The sequence below is a fragment of the Hyaena hyaena genome, unplaced genomic scaffold (assembly GCF_003009895.1).
Source record: "Hyaena hyaena isolate Hyena2069 unplaced genomic scaffold, ASM300989v1 scaffold_311, whole genome shotgun sequence".
In the NCBI taxonomy this organism is placed as follows: Eukaryota; Metazoa; Chordata; class Mammalia; order Carnivora; family Hyaenidae; genus Hyaena; species Hyaena hyaena.
In genome coordinates this window covers 1,160,905-1,181,034 of record NW_024080944.1, presented here as the reverse complement: position 1 = coordinate 1,181,034, position 20,130 = coordinate 1,160,905, and the positions used below count along the sequence as shown (strand labels likewise).

The following is a 20,130-nucleotide window of genomic DNA, read 5'->3' as shown; positions in this document are numbered from 1 at the left end:
TCCTTGGGGAATTGAGCAGACCTGTGCAGGCGGGTGAGAACAGTTCCCTTCTCAGGCAGTGCTTACAGACTTCTCGCCTGGATATCCCTCACGGACTGTGTGGCTGGGCCTAACGGGCCCATAGAGATGACCTGGCGTCTCCCAACAGGCCAGCCCACGGCAAGGGCAAACCTCACTTAGTAGACGTCAATGTGTTCACAGGGTGGGTATTAAGTTATTCCACTTGGTCATTTCAACATGCTCACAGGGTGGGTAACAGACACAACTAGGCCATATTCGGAGCCAAGTAGCCAGAAGTATTGGTAAGAATTGAAAGGAGAGGGAAAAATATTGTAAATCAACTTGAGGACCTCATCCTTGGGGCTCTGAGAAAGTGCTCCATCAAAAATCCGGCTGGCACACACCTTGATTTGTAATGACATTTTCAACTTTCCTCACCGACTACATGCCAGTGTTCTGGTGCCAGCCTCTATTTTCATAGCCCGAGTAATGCCCGGGCAGAGGACCAGACAAGAATCAGAAACAGAGGGTCGGGGCAGGAGCGGTGAATGGCACAAGTAGTGGGCCCACATCCTGCTCAGCCTCCAACAGCAAGCCCTTCAGGGCAGAGGCTGGGACAGCAGCCAAGCCCTCCTCAGATTCCTGTCCAGCCTCCCCTACAGCCCACACCCCCAGCTCCCTTGGGGCTGGGACCTTCTCTGCCTTGTGCACCGCTCTGTTACATGAATAAATGACCACACTGCTGGACCCCAACTCCGGCACACTGGACTTATTCACCGTTCTCCCTGAACCCCCACATGCCCCTTCTCATGATTCAGGCTCTGTGCCCACTCTGTTGCCTGAGATGCCTTCTTGACCTGGTTAACTCCTACTCATCCTCCAATTCAGCTCAAAAGCCAGCTCCCTCTAGAAGCTTCCCCTGACCCCAATGCTAGGTGAGGCCCCCCAATACTGGGCAACAATAGCCCTCCTGTAATATGCATCAACACACAGGCTCAGGTTGGCTTCCCTGGCTACCTCCTTCCAGGGCTAGGTGAACACAGAACTGAGGAAGCAGCAGGTGCTCAGTAGCTGTGTGTGGGAAGAAAGGAAGGGAGGGAGGAAAGAAGGGCACCAAGAAAGATGCTGTGGATGGAGAAACACCTATCACAGAGACTCACAACAAACCAAACAAGAACAAACAAAATACTAAAACCCAGTAGATAAATGGATCATTCATTAATGTTTACAGAGAGAAACTAGCAGGAAGTGGTTGGGAAAAGATTTCTCAAATCATTTGAGTGGGAAGGAGGGGTCACTCTTGCTGCATCCTCTGCTCCCTTCCCGATGTGGGTGGGCTAGGCTGGGGGCCAAAGAGGAAGAGAAACTTTGGAAGATGAGGTGAGTGGGGGCACTTGAAAGACTCACCGGCAAGAAGCTCTCACAGGCTCAGAGCTTCTCTGTCCAAGGGATGCTGAGTCCCATTTCCTGTGGGTAATCTTCAATTGCTGAGGGGGATCAATTATGACTCATTCCCATAAAGCTGTTAAGAACGGGCCTGGGATCAAGAAATAGGGATAATGAGGACCTTCTATTGTTCTAGTCCAGTTCCCAAAGGTAGGAACAGAAGCAGGGATTTAAGACAGATGATCTGGAAATAAAGACTATTTTTGGCTAGAGCCTTTTTAGCACAATTTTTCCTTCTAAGACAGACACCCCTAGTTGTCCCTCAATATTCATTCCTTCTTCCTTGCTAAGAGAATTCTGATTTGGGCAGGGGTGGGAGGGACACTGTGGCAGCAATTTCCAGCTAATGATAAAACCCAACTCCTCCTCCTCGGCCCTGGACCACATTCCTCAGCCTCTGTTCCAGGAGGTGTGGCCATGTGTCTGAGCCCCCGCCAATGGAATGTCACTGGAATTAATTCACCACCTCCAAGTTTGGCCCATAAAATTCTCCCACACACCATCCTCCATGCTCCTTCCTCTTCTGATTGATGTAAACAAGCATGGTAGAATTAAGAGCCTGGGTCCCTTAATCATCTGTTGGAGAACTCCCCACTAATTAGGAATAGCCATTTTGGATTTTGTGTGAGCAAAAAGTAAATGACTACCATTTTTGAGTCTTTAAGCATATTTGAGTTATTTGTTTAGCAGTGAGCCCACCTGTTTTTGGTAGCAGTGTGCCCTGCTAAATACTCACACAGCCCTTTAAACTGGGACTGGTCATGTGACACATGAACTGTCAGGTGAACTCCGCTAGGTGTTTTGGGGAAATTATCTGCTTTCCTGATAAAAGGTACCAGTGGGGTTGGTGCCTCCTTCCTGCTGCAAGTCATCTCACCATCATGAAGGACAGGCCAAGAAAATAACAGAAGTGTCAGTCCAGACAGACATCAGCTGTTGAAAACAATGTTAGCAACCGCCTACATTTGGACATCTTGTTACGTGAAAGAAAGCACTATTTATTTGCTTAAGCCACTAAGGTAGGACTTTCTGTTACTTGCAGCCAAAAGCAAACCTGACTGCTTTGCAACCAGCCATTCATTCATTCACCCAGTCTTTACTGAGGCCTATTTCATGTGAGTCCTGTGCTCAGGGCTGAAGAGTCAGAGACAAGCTGGATGTGGTCCCTAGCCTCCAGGAGTTCCCGGTCAAGCTGAGGAGACAGGCCCGAGCTCAGACAATCTGCATGCAGTGGGAACAGACATTATGATGATACACAGTGTCCCAGGGGAGCGTGAGCATTGAGTAGCAGGTAGGCACTGGGGCAAGGAGTTCCCAACTCCCTTTCTGGCATTCAGCACACAGAGAAAACACTCCTCAAGCTGAAAAGCCAGTGAAAAGAACGTGTTCTGCTCAGCCAAGCCAACTGCAATTACTTACTGTACGTTGAGTTGTTAAACACCATCAATTAATGCAGCTGTTCCAAGATAATCAGCAGTCATTAGAGCAAGATGCACAAATAAAAAATCATATGCTCCTAACATGGAAATGCTGGAAATTAGATGAACCAAGAATGAGGCAGAAGTGCCTGCCTGCATCTTCCTGCCTGCTGACGTTAGCCATCTTCTGAAATACATCCTTCTCAAAGACAACCATCATTTTTCACCTTGAAGACAGAGCCAACGACAACAAAAGTCAACTGTCAGTGCCATGACCTTCAACCATAAATATACAAGCTTTGATTTTCAGGTCTGTGCTTCCATTAGGAACTGTGATGGTGGCAACAAAAGATGACCCCATCTGGGAAATCAGGAGGCAACCATGACCAGAAAAGTTAGAGCACCTGGGGAACCACGTGGAAACTAAGGAAAGGTTCCCCTCTGTTTAACTCAGTTCTCCCTGTATACAAATAAATGGTTTTTAAAAGTGAATGACAGGGGCACCTGGGTGGCTCAGCCGGTTGAGCATTCCCACGGTTCGTTAGTTTTAGCCCCACGTTGGGCTCTGTGCTGACAGTTCAGAGCCTGGAGCCTGCTTCAGGTTCTGTGTCTCCCTCTCTCTCTGCCCCTTCCCTGCTAGTGCTCTCTGTCTCTCTCTTTCAAAAATAAATAAAAACATTTTAAAAAATTTAAAAAAAGAAATAAACATTTAAAAAATTTTAAAAATAAAGAAATAAAAGTGAATGACATTATTGCCATTTCTTTCTTTCCAAGCATGGGGCAAGTATTTAAAAAAAAAAAAAAAAAAAAAGACAAAATCTCCATGACTTCAAATTCCAGTAGTTTAAAAATGAATAAAAGCAGCCTCCTCATTAAGGGAGCTATCAGGTTTCCTGCCTGACTGCCGGCTTCTCAGCATGAAGTGTTCCAGTGTGGAGCCAAGGCTGTACCACTCACATGCACACAAGGCAGAGGTGCTAAGTTCCTGAGGCAGCACTCACGGGCTCTCTAGTCGCCAGCCCATGGCTGGAGGCCCGTGCCAGGCCGTGATGGCAGGCGCTACTTGGACGGCTTTCCAAGTGGGAGATTCTTTGTAGGACACACAGAGAAAACGAGAACCTCCCTTCTCCAGAACCAGTTATTAAATCCAAGCCTTGAAAGGACACAGCTTCCCAGAGACCTTTGTCTCCAGAAGGTTCTGACTATGGCAGACACAGGAAGAATGACAGTCTGGCCTTCTGCCTCTGTGCAAATCCCCTAGCCACCCTCAAGCAGCTGTGCCACTCCCCACTCAGACCTGGGTCTCTCACAGGACTGTGGGGCTTTGGGGGCTTCTGGAACACCAGTCCAAAGCAGTGGCCAGGGCAGTATGCTGTCCGCCAGGACCAAGAACAGTGCTGGCAAAGCAGGTGGGTAAATACTGAGTTTACAGTCTCTTATCACACTTCCCACTAACAACCTGAGTTGTTAAAACATTAAAACATTAATGTGTTTGTTAATCAAGTGCCCATCTTAAACAGCCGGCCAGGCAACATCATACCTTTGTGTACCCCCTGAAGATAATCAGCTCCACCTTGTGCCACAGTCAACCCTTTATAGGCCCGCGCTAGGCTCTCACAATCATAGCAGGTGGCCCAGAGGCAGGCGAGTGTCTGGGAAATGTCTGCACTACCATTCATGTCCTTCACTGTGAACTTAACTACAATGTCCTCTGTCCCCCTGGGACAGGGACTATGTGTGTCTTGTCCGTTCTCTTATATCCACCAATTCAGTGAGGTTGGTTGGCACCAAAAACATATTTTTAAGGAATAAATGAATAGTAATAACAGCTAACATTTTTTTTCACTTTTTAAAAATGTATTTATTTTTAAATGTTTATTTCTTTTTTGGGCGGGGGGGAGGAGACAGAGAATCCCAAGTCCACTTTGCCCTGACAGTACAGAGCCTGATGCGAGGCTCAAACTCACAAACCATAAGATCATGACCTGAGCCTAAGTTGAACACTTAACCGACTGAGCCACCTAAGTGCCCCAACAACTAACATTTTTAAAGCATATCATGTGCGAGGCACTGTTCTAAGTCCTCTTCATGAACTATCTCATTTTAGCCTCACAATAATAGCATCTCAATTTTCATCATCACCATCTCAATTTTACAAGTGAAGAAACTGAGGCACAGGGTGGTTAAAGATCTTGCCCAAAGGTGTAGGACTAGTAATGACAGATCCAGGATTCAAAGCCAGAATAGCTTCTGAGTCCACACTCTTCACTGCTGTACTATGCTGAATACACAGGTATTCAGATACTCTAGTATCGGGAAGTCATCAGCAGAGAATCTCTTACATCCACAAACCCTGAGAAATGCTTCCAGGAGGTTTCCGGTCATGCTAATCACATACTGGTTGTGTCCATTTGACCTGCAGAACATTTTAAAGAAAGCCAATACTCATTTTTACCCTTAAGCAGGAGACTATCTATAATTTTCAAATAACTATTTAGCCACATTTGGTTATGAAGCAAATGTAGCAGCAATACCTAAGTTTACATAGTATTTCTCTTCTCAAGAGTTCTGTATTCTAGGGGTGCCTGGGTGGGTCAGTAGGTTAAACATCTGAGTTCAGCTCAGGTCATGACCTCACAGCTTGTGAGTTTGAGCCCCATGTCAGGCCCTGTGCTGACAACTCAGAGCCTGGAGCCTGCTTCAGATTCTGTGTCTCCCTCTCCCTCTCTCTCTCTAAAATAAACAAACATTAAAAAAAAAAAAAAAAAAGAGTTCTGCATTCTAGGAGAAGCCTTTTGAAACACCCTGTGGTCCTGTGTCCCCATCTTGAAGATCCCAGACTTGCTAGAAGGACTAAGATCATGGACTCAGTTGCCTATTTATATGGTATGATCATAATATTAAATATTTAATTAAGTATTTCAACAAAATGACTGATTAAAATTTCTATACTTATCAATCTATACTCATCAAAATTGTATACTTGCTTATACTTCTATGGAAATTATTTATATCACTGCACATTTTAATAACAATATTTACAATTTAATAATTTCTGTAAGACTGTGTCCATCCATTACTATTTTTGAGCTTCCAAACATTTCTACAATACCATTCTTCTACCTTAATACAACTGCTTCTTTCATTTTAGAAGCATAAAGAGTTAACAAGGCAGTAAAATGCTTTATTCTAACTTCAGATTCTCCTATATTAGATGACAAAATTAGCAAGCAAGAGCTTCATTTTATTTTATAGTTTATTAGCTCAAAATGATATGGCTATATCCCTGAAGGCCTAAAGTTTGGTACTGGACCCAAGAATGAGGTAGTTCTAGCGAAGCAAGTTGTGGTTTTGTTAGTGGGAAAGACACATGTCTCCTTCTAATTGAGCAGTAGGACAAATAGTATTCAAACTATTTGTAAATTTGGTGTAAATTATGACTCTAACCACAAACGAGCAGAGAGGAGGGGAAGGGGGGTGTCAAAACCAGGTGCAATAATTTTCATCTTAGTTTTTTAAAGCTCTGGTTTTCATGCTATTGATTACAGCTCTCTCTAAGGAAGTCGGTTCTACACAGAGGCCCAGAGTGGTAAGCACATGACCAGGCCCCATAATACAGAAACATGAATGTATAAGGTGGGGAGGCAAGTGGGCAAATACAAACAGAATTTTTACCCCAATTCTCTTCCAGCCCAGGGTACCAGCACAGAGGCCGCTCCCTGAGGTGTGCAGTTCAGAAGGATGAGACCAGGGGGAGGGGAGGGGGGAGGGCAGGTGCATGGACGAAACAGCCAAGAGCACATGGGGAAGGCTGCCCCTGGCTGCAGGAACTACTCCTCAGGCCCCTCCAAGTTTATCTTTCAATGCCTTTTTCACCATTTCTCTACCTCCACGCTCCTGGGACTGCTCCTCTCTTTATTAGTGATTGACCTGTAACTTTCCAAAAGCCTGGGGTTTCCCTAACCAAGGCCCAAGCACATTCAGAGCAGCCTGCTGGGAGAGGAGGCTACCAGGCTGGAGTCTTGTCTGTGCCTCCATTAGACAACCCTGACCTTCCTGCCTTTGGAACTCAGAGCAGACTCTGCAATTCATTCCTGCTTCATAGGGTGCCTCCTCGGTGCATGACTGCCTTGAAGGATCTGCGGTGGGGGGGGGGACTTCAGCAGGCCTATTCCATCTGCCAGGCTGCCCAGCAGGTTCAAGAAGGGTCCCCCGGGGGTGGAGGTGGGGACCCTGAGTGGCTCAGTCGATTGAGCAATCTGGCTCAGATCATGATCTCTAGGTTTGTGAGTTCAAGCTCCACCTTGGGCTCACTGCAGTCGGTGCCAAAGCTGTCAGCACAGAGCTAGCTTTGGATCCTCTGTTTCCTCTTTCTCTGCCCTTCCCTGAACGCACACTTGTTCTCTCTCTCTCTCAAAAAACAAAACAAAACAAAAACCAAAAAACAAAAAAAAGAAGGGTTCCTGGAAGGCTGCTCGTGTCAAAAGGCCCACCATCTGACCAAAAAGCAGCTGTTGCCTCTTCTTCACCCCTAAGTGCAGGCTCACAGACTCGGTCAGCTGTGTCTTCTTTTCCACTCCCCTGGTTCTCCCCCTCAGCATCTCAGGCATGAGGTGTCTCCCCTGGGCCAAACTCCAGCCTAATGTCACTCAAGCCATTTCCTAAGGAGCACAACCCTCATTCAAAAACTTAAAATAGCTCTGTACTCTCCCACTTTGCTAAGCCCAGATCTAAGCTGTCCTTCAAGGCTTTCTAGAAACTTGAACAGTGGGCCCAGCAATCATATGTCAGGTTACTGTGAGCTATTTTTCCTATCTTGGTGACTCTGCTCCTCATGGTAACCCCTCAACCAGAATGTGGGCATATGACCTTATCCACCAACCGAGAGCCCTGTCCCAAGGCAATGCCCTGGGGCTGAAGTCTACCCCTGCTATTTTTCCAGGACGCTGGATATTCTCCCATGCTTCTCCCTACCCACCTTGAGAGAGCAGGCACCACCGCCCTCTCCCTCCCTGTCTCACTCACAAACTGCAGGCATTAATTAAACCTCTTCTAGGAAACAGATTTTTTCATCAGCTGCAGGAATTCTGGGAAAGAGCCAGACCTGGAGACAGAGACAGTCTGGGTAAGAAAGATTAGCCCATGACAACCCTTAACCTGTGGGCAGTGCAGGTTCCCATGTCCAGCTACCATTCTAGATGCCAGCCCTTCCCAGATTCCTGAGAAAAGGTGGCACGAGGCATTCCCACCCCCTCGGCCTCTGGTCGTATTCTCCAGGGTCACCTTTGACAGCGGAAGAGGAGCTGTGCTGATCTGTCAGTGGGTCACAGCCACCTCCAACAAACAGAAACACCATCCTAAACCCCAGCCCCAACAGAGCCGCAAATCGTATTGCCAGAAATGTGTAAGAAGCGGTGCTCCCAGCTCTCCATGGGAAAGTTATTTGGGGTGGACAGTACCCAATGGACTAAAGATGGTGCTCCTTCCTATCACAGACAGGGATGAGGGATGCCTGAGGTGGGGTGGGGAGCTGCAGCCACAGCTCAGGGCCCTGTGGGTTAAGCTGCAGAGGTCTCACCCCTCAGCAAACAGCCTTAGCTCCTCTGAGTGCCCATCAACCCCTCACCCCAATTCTAGGCTGAGGACAGCCGATTTCCTTCATGGAATTTCTGGAGTCCCCACTGGGTCAGAGACCCAGCTATCAGAGCCTGACCCATAAACTGAGTGCTCTGCTCCCAAAAAAACACAAACAGGAGTTTGTCTCCAGTAACATTATGCATTTTTTAAAAATTGATGAATTTAAGGGCAATATTTTGAAAACAGTGCAGCACAATGGAAAAGCATGAGTTATGGACTCAGACTAGATTCAAGAGGGGGGTCCTTTTTGTTTACTAGATAACACACTGAGTATCTATCCTTAGAGGGCGCCAGGCTGGATGCTGATAGAGGTGGTTCCCCGTTGAAGGCACTCCTGGCTAGTGGGGCATCTGACAGTCAACAGCTCACCACTGAGCAGCATGATGAGGACTGAGAAGGTGCCCTCAGCAATTTGTGGGCACTTGGAGGGAGCCCACCAGGCCCGGGTATGACCTTGGGCTAATTACTTATTAATTCACTCTTCAGTGCTGGAAGAATATTGAGCTAATTATTACTATTCAGGCCAATCGACAGGGGAAAAAAAAAAACAACTTATGGATACTGCAAGTTTCACAAAGGCTCAGAGCAATATGCTTCAGAGGCCAGAGGCCCATCCTGTCCTTGGCGGCCCACAGCAGCCTCCCAAGCGTTAGTGAGGGTGGGCTGGCCAGGAGCTAATCCCTTAAAGAGAAGTATCCCCTACGTGTCCTTTCTCTGAAATAGGCAATTAATTTAAACCAAGACTTGATGAAAGCCTGGAGATGGGATGGGGGCAGATTCAGGGGGTGGCTTTTCAGGCTGTAAGCAGTGCATCTCCACCCCTCTCTGGGGAACACGAGGCTTTTCAAACCATCTGCTTTGAACTCTCTTCCCACAGATGTCCAGACTGAGCACCAAACACCTCCGAGGGGAAGGAGCTGCTGCCAAGCCCCGTTTGCAGTCACGTCACGTTTGTCAGCCTGGGCTAGCTCGGTCTGCTCTACACTCGGGTTCACCAGGGGGGACCTCCGCATAATAGCAACAAATGTTCCCCAAGTTGTGAAGCCCTCTTGAGCCCACCCCCTTGGCACATCCACCCCACACTCCCCATTCGCACCGATCTAATGTCACATCTCTCCTGATTTTACTTTTTGAAAGCCCACAAAGCATCCTTGCCTTCCCTCGAAGGCACTGGCCACCCAGGCGGTGAGAGCCTCGCTCCCCGGGCGCCCCTTCGCAGCCTCTGAACGCCCAGCAAAGCGGGAAAATATGGCTCCACGTCTTCCTGCACCGCTAATCCCTGAACCATCCACAGGTACAACTTGAAAGATCGCCGCTGCCACAAAGAAAGCAACCTGCTCTAAGCCAATTCCGTTTCTGACGTGTGACAAAGCCGGCTTCTTTATTAGAGCGCTACAGAGGAGTACAAGCCACGCCGCGGGGTCTGGCGCACGCAGACCTAACCTGGGCACCCAGGCGCGCCAGCCCACGCGCGGGGCGGCCCCCCGGCAGGTCCGGGCACTCCCGCAGGCGCCGGGCGCACGCAGCTGCGGGAGACGCCAGCCTCACCCCCGAAAAAGGCCGCGGAGAAGTTGCCGCCGCCTTCTCACCTGGACACCAGCAGGTTCCGAAGTGCCGCGCGAACCGGGATCCCGGGAGCTCGAGTTGGGGCTACAATTAGGCGCAGGAGTGCGGGCGCCGGGCGGGAGTGGGCTGGAGGGGCGGGGACGCCGTGGAGGAAGGCGGGGCTGGAGGGGCGCCGGGCTGGAGGTGGAGAAGCCAGAGGCCGCGGGTTTGGGGAAGGTGGGGGCGAGGGCTCGGGAGAGGGCGCCGGAATCCTTGGCAGAGTTAGAGGGTGCTGAGGCTCGGGGACAGGGGCCGGTGGGGCGGTGGCCTGGGGAGAAAGAGCGAGTCTGGGGCTGGGGTTTGGGGAAGGAGCGGGAATGGAGGTGGGAGTCCAGTCGCGCGGTTCAGACCGGTGTTCTGGAGCCCGCCCCGGCCCCCAGCACCACTCTCCCACCCGAGACTCAGTCCCGTTGTCCCGGCGTGGGCGCGACCCGAGGACCCCCTCGGGCTCTCAGCCCCGGGACGTCTGTCCTCTTCGAGCCTCCGCGACGCTCAGCCCCAAAAGCAATCAGCCGGACCCCGGGCCGCTCCCACTCACCGTCCGTGCTCCCGGCCCGGCTCCGGCCCCGGCTCCGCCGCTGCGCGCCCGATTCGGCGCTCGCCGCCTGCTAAGCCCGTTGCGGGGGGGAGGCGAGGGCTGCGAGCACCGACCTCGGGGCAGCACTGCATGCCGCAGCGCCCCCTGCTGGCCCCGCCCCGCTCTGGCTCGCCCCGCCCCGCCCCGCGCGGCGCCCTCCAGCTCCGCCCCGGAGACACCGCGGCGGAGCGGCCCAGGCAGCGAGAGGAGCGCCCAAGGGGTTGCGGAGGGGATGCTGACCTGGGGAGGCCAAAGAGACCCCAGAGACAGGCCAGTCCGAGGAGCTTCCGGCGTGCCTAAGCCACGGTCACGGGCACCCTGAGTGTAGTGGGGCCGCGGCCACATGTACCGAGGCGCAGCGCTCCTCACAAAGCCGGACTTGGGATCAGACTACGCGGACGCACGCCTAGCCCGGGGTACACAGATTCGCCCCGGGTCCTGGTGCGGGTGCTTTGGGGCCTTGTGCCCGGCCAGGCACCGCCCCGATCCTGGTGCTGGGCTGGGCACGCGTGTTTGGGACCCTCCACCGCCGAGTCACTGCTGACGCGTGGATCCAAACTGTCACGGTTCTCGCCACCGTGCCCCCGCCTCATTCAGCCTTTCTCGCGTTTCTCTTCCGGCCCCGACCACATCCGGATGGCCCTCCCTATAGGTCAACTCTAGACCTGCTGCTGCTGGGTCTCAGGATGGCCTGCAGGCGTCCGGCAAGGCCTCTCCCTTACCCCGTCCCCGCCCCGCGGCTTCCTAGGAGCGGGCCACTGAGGACTCGCTGAGCCCTTGAACCTGATCTGTAACGCGCTGTTAGCCGCGAGGCGTGCGGTTGAACTTGATGTGATACTGCATTCGTGGGTCATTTCTTTCCAATGTTGGCTTCCAGCTGGTGGGAATTTCTACACGATTTCTCTGACTGTTGATCTCACCAACTGTGACTGTCAGAGAGGCTTTTGGTGTCAATGACCCCTGTGTGCCCTAGCATAACTGGCCTTGAGCAAAATAGACACCACTGTTTAACTATTTACCTTCGAGGTGCACCTTCTGGAGGAGCTCATCACTTGGCCTCTTCTTTCACTCGTGTATTGAGGGCTCCTAAATCCACAAAACACCCAGATAACTTAGCCATGTTTCCGCCTGCTCTCTGGTTTTCTGCTTCCAATCTCTCAAATCAGCACTTCCCGCACGAAAGTCCACGGTCCCCGGCTCTCAACCCCATCTACCTATGTGGTCTCACCATTCCATTTCCCCAGCCACTTAGGATGCTTTCCTCCCTTCAAGGTTCAAGGTCCAGTGGGTGTTTCCAAACCCTGCTAGACTGCCCTTCTCACCCCATTCCCGTGATGCCCTGCTGTCCCGAGCTCCTTCCTGCCTGACTGACAAAACCCCTCCCAGTCATGAACCCAGGAGTGTGTACTGCTCACCGCAAAATCTTTTCACTGTGCCTTCTCATTCCCATCTGGCCCTCAGCCCACCCCATTCCACTTAACACTTCTCCTTTCGTCTACAGGCTCGTCTTTCTGACTGTCCTCCCACTGATCCAGGCTCCACCCCTTTGCTGGCGCTGCCTCTCTATACCTTACTTGGGTTAGAGCCCCTTCTGCTGTAAATGACAGATAACGCAATTCTCACTTGCTTAAACAAAAAAAGAATTGGTTGATTTATGCAAATGCAAAGCCCAGGGCACTTCTGCCTCACGTCTGGATTTATTTCCAAAGACTAAACACTCTAGAGACTCTCCATCAATCAGCTTTGCTTCTTTCCACAAGGAGACCCTAGCCGACTGAGGCTCACGCAACCTCACAGAGGCAAGTCCAGCAGAGAAATAGCTTCTCTTTGCCAACCATACCACCAACCATACCACCATGCCCTGGGGCTCACTCTGATTGCCAGGATTGGGTCACGTGTCCATCCCAGCCACTGTGACCTTGGGGTAGGTTGGTTTCCTCCCCCCTCCCCCCCCCTCAGCTACCTTCATCCCTCACAGAGAACATGTGGGTGCTTCTGGATCCCTTTTCTGTCACAGGAGAACTAAAGACTCTGGGGCACCCTCTGGATCCATTTCCCATTAAATATGTCATGCCAGCTCTTCACTTTTTTGCAGCCCCCCTGTGGTGGCACAGGACATTCGGGGGCAGAGTTCCAAACAGGAAGAGGGCACTGGCTCCCGCCGCTTTCAGCTTTCTTCTCAACCTGCTGGGATTTCTGTTGTTGTCCTATACCCCTTCCTAGGTCAAGACCTGGCACAGAGGAGGCCTCAGGGGCCTGAGCATCATTCTCTGCCTAGACTCATCCTCTCCAGTCTCTTTGCTCACATTGCCTTTTCCCCAAGGGCTTCTATGCCACCTTCCATTCTGGAGGAGGTATCCCCCTCCTCCTCCCTGTGGACTTTAGGGTCTGAGTGGCATCCACGTTGCCCTGCTTCTAGGACAATAACACCTCATGGCTAAGCCACAGGAAGAAGGGGCTATAAGGAAAGAAAGAAAAGGTTCCTATGGGAATATATATATAAGTATCTCAAGACTATTATCCCCATTGAACCTCTTTCCTCAGTGGTTGTTGAGGAGGTAGGATGTCAATGGCCTGAAGCTGTCAGTGATCACCTAGCCAGCACCCAGGGAGGCTGTGCCAGAGACTGTGGCTGACACTGAGGCAAGCAGAATTGAGAGATAGGTGGCTTTCTGTCATGCCTGAAACCAGGACATGGATTTTTTTCAAGTACATTGTTCAATAAATCCCCAACTTCCGCCAAACAAATTAGAATTGGGTGGGGTTTTTTTGGTTTTTTGTTTTGCTTTGTTTTGTTTTTTATGTCACTGGCAAGCAAGAGAGTCCTGAGTAGTACAAACCCATAGGACAATGCTTGGCACTTTGGTTCCCACAAAATGGGAACTGTCACCATTATTATTCATCTGGTAGAGGAACAAGTGATGGCCATCGATGAGTGTAAAACAGAGTAGAAAGGAAAACGTGCAGTGCCATCGGCTCACAACCTTGGTCTCTGCTTCTTCTCTCAGCCTGTTCCTTTGTCCTTTCCACACACACTTGGCCCTCAGGGAAACTATCAAAATTCGGTGAAAGCTAAACCCATCCAACCTATAAAAACAGTCCCAGGCTCACCCAAGTTATGAATATCCTGCTAGGCAGCTGCCATTTGCTGAATGAATATTCTGCTGCCATTTGCTGCCATTTCACACAATCAATCCCTGCCTAGACCAGGAGCAGCTGGGAGCAGTTGCCCATCTTCAATTCAGTTTCAATTCATTAAGCAAAAATTGAACAAATATTTGTCCAGGCTTCTTTGTCTTACGCTGGAGACTTAGAGAAACAATGGGCTCCTGCCTCACCCAATGGAACTCTGTGATGGGAGAAGACAAGTTGTCTGGAGCAGAAACCCAGGTAACATAATACCAGGGAGTCGTCTAGAGGAGGAGGTGGGGTGGTTTGTTTGCACCACATTCCAAGTTCCAAAGGTCTGCTGCCGGCAATCCTGGCTTACAACAGAATTTTACATCCACACAAAATACTTCATTTGCGCCCACCATAATATCTAGGTTATAAATATTATTTGTAAATTCCAGTTGCCATGGGTTTTGGTTCTCTGATTATTAAAGGAGGACTCATTCACTGTATAAACTTGGAAAAAGACATAGTACACAAAAATAAGCATGAAGATATAAATGATCCATAATAGATTTCTGTCTATTAATACAGTACAGAATATCAAACTAAGCTATAAAGAGAGAGGGTTGTCCCATGCAATTTTCCACTTCACTGCTGGCAATGCCAGGGTCTCAGGAGATAAACATTTTACAGAAGGCTGAAGGTTATTTCAGGGGTTCTTGCAAAAATGTTGTACTCGCCCTAACACATGCATATTTTTTTAAAATGCAATGGGAGCCTCTCAGCTTCAGGGTGGTCTGTTCTCTATTATTTATGTATGCATGATTCATTTACTTACTACCAGCTGTGATCCCTTCTCCCCACCACAGTTTTATTATATAAGCCCCCTTCCCCTTCTAAGAGCAACTAGGGAGGGCAAATTCATTTTACTGTCTATCTGATTAAAATTTAATTAGAGAGGCAAATCTGGAGGAACAGAACACAAAATGACCACGTTAAATAAAACTAAGAGATGGCTCTGACCCTGACCTAGAACCAAAAACGGTCACAAAGAACTGAAAGTAATTTGCTGAATCATAGACCTAAACATCCATTTTCGTCCTCTAAATTCTGAGCTCAACCAAAAGAGATTTCTAAGAAAAAAGAAACAAACAAGCACTGGATGAACTCACACAAATCTCATTTAGAAATCATAGAGGGACGACAAAAGATGCTGGCAACCTATTTCATCTGCCACCATACCTGGCACATACTTTATCAAAACTGGATGGATGGATGGATGGATGGATGAATGGACCCACAGTCCCTCCTTCTCAGTTAGAAGCCAATCGGAAAGGGGCAAGAGAAACTGGGAACCTGGTGGACCTTTCTGCAGTCTTGGGGCCACTAGCAAGACCGAAACTGGGGTACATGTTCATGAGAGAGGTGGGACCCACATAACACCCCAGACTTCCAGTTAGGACCCAAAACAGAAAAGACAGAAGCTAGAAAACAGCTTTAAAATGCCAAAAGAAAGCCATTGCCAATGCAGAATTTTGCACCCAGAGCAAACGACAGAGGACAGTCAGCTTGTCCAAAATCAATCACGGTGAGATAAGGGGAGATCCGGGACTGAATCTGGGTTTCCTCAACATTTCAGGGCCCTTTTCACTGAACTAAGATGTTTTCTTTACTATTTTTCTATTTTTTAAACCACCCCATGAGAAAACAAACTCAGTATTATTCAGAGAGGAGCTAAACAAATTTATCTTCTAGTGAGTTTGAATTTTTTTTTGGAAATTGCATTCCAAAGCCAGTTGGGGTCACCCATACTCTCAGTGTACTCAGATTACTTATATTTTTTAATATGGGCTCAGATGACTTGGGTTCTGAGATTCTTTGCCTCCAGCCCAGACCTCTCTGTTGTGCAACAGACAAGAGCATCCAGTTGCTTGCGCACAAACTCCATAATGTTAAAACTGAACATTTTGATGTTTAACCTGGTGTTTCCTATCTTAGGGAATAACATGCCATCCCCCTTCCCTAGTCTGGAAACTAGAAATTGGGAGACTTCCTTCTCGCCCTCAACCCCCACATCTACCTTTCCCAACTCTTGCTAATCATACCCTGTGTAAATAATCCCCCAATTTGCACACTTTAGTTCTCCCCATCACTGCCAGAGTCCAAACATTGATGTGCTTTTTATCACTAGAGAGTAGTTTGCATTTTCTAGAATTACATATAAATGCAGTCACACAGAATGCATACTTTTAGTTTTGTTGCTGGCTTATTTTTACTCACTTAGCATAATTATTTTGATGTCCATCCATTCTGATGTGTGTATCAAAAATTTGTTCTTTTTCTTGCTGAATCTTATTCCATTAGTTTGAAAATTACTTTACTTTGGAGCACCTGAGTGGCTCAGCCGGTTAAGTGTCTGACTTCAGCTCAGGTCATGATCTCCTGGTTCATGAGTTCAAGCCCTCCATCAGCTCTTTGCTGACAGCTCAGAGCCTGGAGCCTGCTTCTGAGATTCTGTATCTCCCTCTCTCTCTCTCTCTCTCTCTCTCTCTCTCTCTCTGCCTGTCCCCTGCTCTCTCTCTCTCTCTCTCTCAAAAATAAATAAATAAATAAATAAACATTTTTAAAAATCTTTAAAAAGGAAATTATTCCATTTGAAAGATATACCACAATTTGCTTATCGGTTCACATGTTGATGGACATTGGGGTTGTTCCCAGTTTGGGCTATTACAGGTAAACCTTCTATGAACATTTGTGTATAAGAGTTGGTACTTGTCCTAGTAGGTGCATGTTTTCATTGCTTTTAGGTTACTATTTAGGAGTGACATGGCTGGGTCATATGGTAGGCATATGTTAACAATTTTTTAAAAGATTTTATTTTTCAGTAATCTCTACACCCAACATGAGACTTAAATTTACAACCCTGAGATCAAGAATCACACGCTCTACTGACTGAACCAGCCAGGCACCCCTATTTTAACATTTTAAGAAACTGCCAAATAGAGTGAATATATCATTTTACATTCTTTCCAGCAGTGTATGAAAATTCCTGTTGCTCCATATCCTTACACCTGATATGTATAGTCAGTACTTTAAATTTTAGCCATTGCAGTGGGTGTATAGTAGTATCTCACTGTGTTTTAAATGAGCATTTCACCACTGTTTAATGATGGTAAGCATCTTTATTTGTGCTTATTCGCCACCTGTATATCTTCCTTGGTGAAGTGTCTGTTCAAACCTTTAATTATTTAATTGGGTTGTTTGTATTATTATTATTGAGTTGTGAGTGTTCTTTATATATTTGACACAAGTCTTTGTCAGATACCATTGCTCAAATAATTTCTCCCAGCCTATTGTTTGCATTTTTATTTTCATAACAATGTTTTTTAAAGTTTTTTTCTTTGTTTTGTTTTGTTTTTGTTTTTGTTTTTTACTTTGGGGGATGGAGAGAGGCAGAGAGAGAATCCCAAGCAGGCTCCCCACTGTCAGTGCAGAGCCTGATGTGGGACTCAAACTCACAAACTCTGAGACCATGACCTGAGCTGAAATCCAGGGTCAGACATTTAACCAACTGAGCTACCCAGATGCCCCACAATGTTTTCTGAAAAGCAAAATTTTTAATATTGATGAAGCTTAATTCGTTGATTTTTGACTTCTACAGTTCTTGACTTTTGTGTTCTCTCTAAGAAATCTTTGCCAAACCCAATGCCAGTAGGATTTTCTTCTAACCTCCAGAAGTTTTACCTCTTACATTTAGGTCTATGATCCATTTCAAGCTAATTTTTTATAGAGTATAGGTCAGGGTGGAGGTCAAAGTTTTTATATATGATATCCAGTTGTTTCGTCACCATGTGTAAGCATCATCTTTTCCCTGTTGATTTGTCTGGGCACCTTTGTTGCAAATCAATTGGTTTATATGTCTTGTCTATTTGTGACCTCTCTCCTCTGTTCCATTAATCTATATGTCTGTCTTTACGGCAATACCACATGGTCTTCATTACAGTGGCTTTATAATAAGTCTTAATATCAGGTAGCACAATCCTCTGATTTTGTTTTTATTCTTTTTCAGAATCATGTTGTTTTAGGTCGTGCACATTTCCACATAAATTTTAGAATCAGCTTGTGAATTTCTACAAAACACTTGTTGGGAATTTGATTAGGATTGCAACAAATCTATAGGTCACTTTGGGGAAGTTAGAGACCTTAACAATATTAAATCTGAAAAATGCACACCATATATTTCTATTTGTTTAGGCCTTCTTTACTTTCTCTTACAATGTTTTATTGTTTTCATTATACAGGTATTGCACATTTTTTAAAAAGTTTATTTATTTTGAGAGAGAGAGAGAGAGAGAGAACCCCAAGCAGGCTATGTGCTGAAAGCCCAGTGCAAGAATTGAACCCTTGAGCCATGAGATCATGATCTGAGCTGAAATCAAGAGTTGATGCTTAACCGACTAAGCCACCCAGCCTCCCCCAGGTGTTACACATTTTTAAAAAATTTATCCCTAATGGCTCCATATTTTTTATGCTGTTACAAATGGTCTTGTTTAAAAAATGTCCAATTGTTCATTGGTAGTTGATATAAATACAATAGATTTTTATATATTGTTCTTGTATCCTGTAAACTTGCTAATCTCATTTATTAGCTCTAACAGCTTTTCTTCTTCCTTTACAACTCAATGCCTTTTAAATCTCTTGTTCCTAATGTACTGGTTTAAACTTCTATAAAATGCTAAACAAGAGGAGTGAAAATATTTATGATTTTAAAGAGTCTTTGAGACTTTCATCATTAAGTATGATGTTAGCTGAGGGCTTTTCATAGTTCCCTTTTATCAGGGTGAAGATGTTCCCTTCTATTTCTAACTTGCTGAGAGTTTTTGTCAATAATGAATGCTGGATTCTGTCAGATTCTTTTTATCCATCTATTGAGATGACCATACATTTTTTTCTCTCTTCTCTGTTAATATGGTAAATTATATTCTTTTTTTTTTTAAGAGAGAAAGCAAGAGCGAGAGATTGAGAGAGAGTATCTCAACCAGGCTCCACACTCAGCACGGAGACTGATGTGGGGCTCCATCCCACAACCCTAGAATCATGACCTGAGCTGAAATCAAGAGTCAGATGTTCAATCCACTGAGCCACCCAGGTGCCCCTATATTCATTATTTTTAAAAATTAAACCAACCTCAGATTCCTGGGATAAACTCCACTTGATCATGATATATTACCCTTTTAATACCTTGCTAGTTTTCATTAACTAAAATTTTGTTTTAAATGTTTGCATCTGGGGGCACCTAGGTGGCTCAGTCGGTTGAGTGTCCAACTTCAGCTCAGGTCATGATCTCACAGTTCATGAGTTCAGGCTTAAACACCTTATCCCATTCCTTTGGACCCTTCCTGGGTTGCAAAATTATCCAAAGCAGAAAAGCTGAGTTGAGCCATAGGTTGAGGTGGGAAGCAGGCCTGGGACAACTGGGGTGCTCTCTGCTTTCGTGGAGTTCCTTTGGAAGAGTGAGAGGCCAGCAGAATGGCAGTGTGGAGAGGCTGGCTATGAATGGAGTGGTTGCAGGAAGCCTCCAATTTTCATGCGTTCATTTGTCGAGTGCTAGGGCATGCCCAGCACTATGTTGAGTACCTCTAAGACAACAGTGGATCATCACTGCCTGAGGACGTTCAAAGGCTTATGTTGTCAAACAAGCAACAGATCACAATGTGATCACTGCATGTTCACCAAGAAGAAACGTAATCCTATCTCATGTAAGGGGTAAAAGTAATGGCTAGAGAGGTCCTATGACATGCCCAAGGTGACCCAGAAACTTGGTGTTTGAGCTTATATGAAATTAAGACCAGGGCAAGTTTTTACCCACTGTCTTAGGTCTCCCGTCCATGCAGCCCAACCCCACAGACCAAGAACCCCCGCGCAGGTCAGAACTGTCCAATGTGCACATCATGACATCACGATTCCTTACCAGGGTCCTTTGTGTAGGTCCCAGGTCCTTGAGCAGGGTCTGCACCACATGGCTCTGTCCCACATGGCTCCTTCTGCCTGGAGGGGCTGGAACTTGTCACACAGTGGACATGTCAGTCCTTCAGACAGCAACATCTCTGAATTCTCCAGAGTGCCTTGCACATGCCTGGCAATCAATAAATGTCTGCTGATCAAGTCTTTGTTAATGAATGGCGACGACTTCATCAGTGAATATTGATGGATTTGAGACTCCTGCTCACTCTGGATGATAAGCCAGGGCTTTTGCCAAAGGAGACAGAAGAGAATTCCCAATAAGCTGGATGTGTTCCCATCGCCTACATGGACAAATCTGTAATCGACTCA

General features: G+C 47.2%; 1 protein-coding gene across 5 annotated transcripts in view; it reads right to left on the bottom strand.

The window, feature by feature from the left end:
* Window positions 1-20,130, bottom strand: part of PXYLP1 (2-phosphoxylose phosphatase 1) — a 93,607-nt gene that overhangs the window by 60,245 nt on the left and 13,232 nt on the right. For 2 of the 5 annotated variants that reach the window (XM_039248562.1, XM_039248563.1), the window contains exon 3: window positions 1,408-1,537. The gene's annotated coding sequence lies outside the window, so the exon portion shown is untranslated. Of the gene's footprint in view, window positions 1-1,407; window positions 1,538-10,090; window positions 10,293-10,644; window positions 10,695-10,923; window positions 10,965-20,130 lie in introns of those variants that run through there. The other 3 variants (XM_039248566.1, XM_039248567.1, XM_039248565.1) reach the window with 3 other exon arrangements.